Genomic DNA, 5,135 nt, shown 5'->3' on the forward strand with positions numbered 1-5,135 from the left:
TAAAAATTGGGGAGGCACCTGTGCCTTAAAAGAGTAGGGCGCCGGTCCCATATACCAGAGGTGGCGGGTTCAAACCAGCCCCGGCCAAAAGCTGCAAAAAAAAAAAATGTTACCAATGTGATGAAAATGTGTCAAACTGTTTATAAAACCAGTGTATTGTGCCCCATGATCACACACACACACACAAAAAAAAAAATGTTAAAAATTGTTTTAAGTTGCTGCAACTTTGGGAATTTTGGTTGCCACATTATAACCAAGACTTTCCTAATGGATAGACATTTCTTGAACAAATGCCTATTTTTCCTGGAAATAATGCCTCGTTTAAAAAACTTGCTTTTTGTACCGATCAGAAATTCAACTCCGAACTCTTCACCAGAAATATACATCTCTTCTTAGATCCTTTATAATTTCATCTTTTCTTTGGAACCCTCCATCCAAGGACTGCCCTCCAGCCTTCTGCACCACTTTCTTCCTGGAGATCCCTTCTATACCAAGGAGCATGAATTCCCTGGTTTCTGCAACTCAAGTTGGCAAAGATTGTTACTTACCTTTCTGAAGTCTATTCTCCCAGCTAATAGATGATATTTCCCAGCTTCCCTCATGGTAACTTAGCTCTGCAACTTTTTTCTGGCCAGTGAGCTGTAAGCAGTAATGTTGTGTGTGCCCTTTGGAAAGTGTCCTTAAGTGCGTGGGCTCAGCCTTCTTAGTCCTTTCCTACACCAGGGTTTCTCAACCTGGGCACTATGACATTTTGGAACAGACAATTATTTCTCACGGACACCTGTCCTGTGCATTATAATATGTTCAGCAGCATCTCCGGCTTCTACCTGTCAGATGCTGGCAGAACCCTCTCCCCTAGTTGTGACAATTGAAAGTGTCTTCAGACATTGCCAAATGTCCCCTGGTGGGCAAAATCACCCCAGGTGGGAGCCATTATTCTGTGCCGGTGACCATCAACCTTGAATGTGAGTCAGAATCCTCAGGGGAACTTGTGGAAACACAGATGGCTGGGTCTTCTTCCTGGAGTCCCTGATTTAGTAGGTGTGGGAGAGGGCTTGAGAACTCGCATTTTCCTTAAGTTCCCAGGAGGCGCTGAAGCTGCTGGTCTGGGGATTGCTTTGTGAGCATTGCTGATCTGCATGACTTCCCTTTGCAGATAACCTGTCCTTTCTGTACAATAACTGTGATGACAGCATTGAACGTGGAAAGCTCATGACTATAGGCCAGTGTTTTTCAACCTTTTTTTTTTTTTTTTTTTTATCTCACAGCACACTTGAACCTATAGTTAAACTTCCAGATCACACTTAGATTATGTTGATCAAAAAAAGAGTAGGAAAGAGAATATGCCTACCGTGCTTTGGCCTTCTTTTGAAAATAATTTAATTAACGATCTTTAAAAGTTTTCATGGCACTCTGGTGTGGTTGAAAATTGCTGCTAGGCTATCAGGATAACCTTGAAAGTGAAGTTCAGGAGCTCAGAAATCGTGGTATTAAGAGACATTGAAAGGCAGCTGCAAAGTGTGTGGTTTACAGATCAGAGGAGATTTGGTTGACATTTCCTCTGACTTTGGTGTTGTTTCTCAATATTACTGATAGAGATGACCAAAATGAAAATAAATAATCTCAAGAAAAATGGTAAAGAGGATAGCGATGAATCTCATTGGTCTGTGGCGCACACCCACCCATCTCTACTTAGTGTTTTTTCTATTGCTCTTCTGAGGCTTTCTGTGGTGAATTCCATATAAATTACCAGGGGCTATTTTTAAAAATCTACACAATCTTCTCCACATAGAGGCACATAATTCTTAATCTTTTAACTAAATAATCTGTGTTGAAACAGCAGAAAACTACAGGAATTAATTCTGCACACACTTTTGCAGATTGGTGAGAGAATAATAAAAGAAATCAGCCTGGCCCACATTTCAATGGATGGCTTGTATTTAATCTTCTGGGTTTACAGACATGACAGCGGTCTGCAGAGGCATTTTGAGACTATCGTTTTTTAGCACTCATCGGTGCCTACCCTGCAGGCCTGGTGCCCGTGTTTAATCGTAGCCAAGAGAATCTGAGAAATAAAAAGATCTATCCCCACACCAGAGAGTTACAACCAAAATCAATAGCCCTGTGCTGGCAACATTATTTTACTGTTGTCTCTTTAATCTCCTCGACTCTTTTGCAATTACTTTTCTTACTGCTGCTCATTTAATGAGACCATGGAGTTGGGATCCAGATGATGCCATTAGTTAAATCTGAAAGGCTCTAATGGAATTGAGTTCAAAGCAGATTAAAAAGTAATGGATTACAAATTTTGGTGGTCATGACCTAATAGAACACAGCTCTGTGTACCTGTCACACACTAGAAATTAGTGCAGGCCTCAAGTGGGAAGACACGGACTAAAGTTCAAGAGAACTCACTCATACGTTCAACAAATATTTGATTGTCTTCCTGCCTGGGTGCTTCAGTGTGACATGGACAAGACAGCCAGGGGCCTGCCCCATGGAGCTTGTGGTCCACCAGAGGAGAAAGACAGTGTCCAGCACACAGACAAGCTCAGTAAGCATCTGTGTAAGTGTGGGGAAGGGAGGAAGCAGACAGCGGTGTGGGGGGAGAGGACAGAGTTAGCCAGGCAGGTGTGTGATGGCGTCAGAAGAAGCTCTCTGAGGAGACGCTGGTTAAGCCACTACCGGACTGCTGGGAAGGAGTTGACTTTGGGGAGAGCGAGAGGGATTATGTTAATGGTGTCAAAGTATAAAGCAGGTGCAAAAGCCTTGGGACCAAAGTCATCTGGTGTTTGCAAGAAACAAAAGGACACCTGGTGATGGAAGGAGGATGGCCTGAGCTGAGGCTGGGAGTGGCCAGAAACTGCTGGGTCCAGAGTTGCCGTTGAGTGGGCCTGGTGGGGACTGAGACCCTGAGATTATCAAGGGGCTTTAAATACACCCTTATGCCAAAGTGCTGATGAATAAGACTCGTGGGAAGAAAGTCTTTTGGCTCAGCCAGGCAAACCCTCATGGAAGCATCATATTCAGTCAGTGTGAGGTCATCTGAAGCATGATTTTGTCCCTTTGTGAAGAGAGCAGGCAAAAACCGAGGCCATATTTTGGTTAATGAAGTTGCCTTATGTAGTGGCAATAATTTAAGTTTTGCATCCCTGCCCTTTCTAGAGGGCACGGCTGTTGCATCCGAGGCCCCTCTTCTCCTCATTGGTAACTGTGCCCTGCCTACCTTTGAAGAACGTCACTGTGTCCCATCATGTCTGTTGGCAAACAGCTGTTGTCCTCTTCCTAGGGTTTCTGCTCTTTCTTCCTAGGCTGAGGCACTTTCACTATCAGTGGGTGAGTTTACATGCCTTGAGGCCAAGTTCCAAGAGACACATGACCTGCCAGGCACTGGGCGTAAGAGGGGAAAGCAAACCACCAATGTCCCCACCATCTCTAGGAAATCCTTCAGCCCCTCTCCAAATGCTTACGGGGATTTATGCTTCCTTCGTGAGCACTTTCATTTGCCTCGTTTACAAAAGGTAAACTAGATTATTAGTTCATGTAAGATATTCTCTGGACCTATGGCCTTATGCATAGCAGGTGATAGAAATATTTATTGCATTGCATTCTTGCTAGTAGTTACTGTTTATTGAGCAGTTAATTTTCCAAATACTCATCAGAGGGTTTGTTTAATCCTTACATGGTAGCTAATTTGATGTGTCAATTTGGCTGGACTGTAGTACCCAGATATTTTGTCAAAAACTATTCTAGATGTTTCTGTGAAGGTATTTTTAAAATGAAGTTAACACTTAAATTAACAGATGTTGGGTAAAACAGACACCCCTTCCTTATGTGAGTTGGCCTCCACCAATCAGCTGAAGGCCAGAATAGAAAAAGACTGACCCCACCACCATTTCCCGCACAGGAAGGAATTCTGCCTGTAGATGCCTTTGCATCAAAAATGCAATTCTGAGTGTCCAACCCGCCAGTGCACTCTGCAGATCTTAGGGTTTCTGGTCTCTACAACTGCATGAATCAATTTCTTAAAGTAAATCTCTCTCTCTTTCTCTTTTCATCTTGTTGGCTCTTTGTCTAGACAACCATGACTAATAGCCTTTTGTGCCCGTTTTATAGATGAGGAAATTGAGGCTCTGGGGTGTTGAGTCCCACGTTGGAGGGCACACACCTGGTAAATGGTAGAGCCAAGGTCAGGTGTCTCGGAGCCATAACCTAGTGTGGCTTCCTATGCATGAAATCATTCTTATAAGAACGCAGTGGCCTGCATATTACACAAACTGTATTTCCTACAGAGCGTCTCACCTTTTTTTAATTTTTATTTATTTTTTATTAAATCATAGCTGTGTACATTAATGCAATCATGGGGTACAATGTGCTGGTTTTATATGCCATTTGAAATATTTTCATCAAACTGGTTAACATTGCCTTCACGGCATTTTCTTAGTTATTGTGTTCAGACATTTATACTCTATACTTTGCAAATTTAACATGTACCCTTGAAAAATGCACTGTAGGTGTGGTCCCACCAATTACCCTCCCTCCACCGATCCTCCCCTCTCCCCTCCCCTAATGTTGCATGACAGTCATCAATTATGTGAATACCCTGTTGTCCGGGTGACATGTGGAAGTGTCCTGTAGCAGAGAAGGTTGGCTAACAGGACGGTGTGTCCTAGATTTTTACTGCACTGCACTTACTTAGAATAATTAAGACTCTTGTATAAAATTCTTTTCTTTAAAGTCATAATTTCTAAAAAGAAAAATCTTGAAATACCCACACTATCCTAAACAGTCAACTGCAAGATCTTTAGGACCATGAATGGGAACCAAATAGGCAGCAGCTTAAAATTAACCATTTTGTTGAACACAAGATAACATCTGCTACCTCCAAGAGAATGAAATTAAGACAGAGAGAAATGAACAGCACACATGGAGTCCTGAGTCTCTTCATGTCTTCTGCAGTGGGCTAAAGTCCCCTGGTGAGATCTAAACTTCAAAAGTGGCCTCAGACTGGAACTTTGCCATAGGAAAAGTTGGCGGTAAACATTGACCCTGGGATCAATCATTTCTGTTTAAGTTACAGACTGCCCGATCAGAGACAGGCCAGGTCACACTTGATAAAGGCAGCTTTTCTCAGA

The sequence above is a fragment of the Nycticebus coucang genome, chromosome 7 (assembly GCF_027406575.1).
Source record: "Nycticebus coucang isolate mNycCou1 chromosome 7, mNycCou1.pri, whole genome shotgun sequence".
NCBI classification, from domain to species: Eukaryota; Metazoa; Chordata; class Mammalia; order Primates; family Lorisidae; genus Nycticebus; species Nycticebus coucang.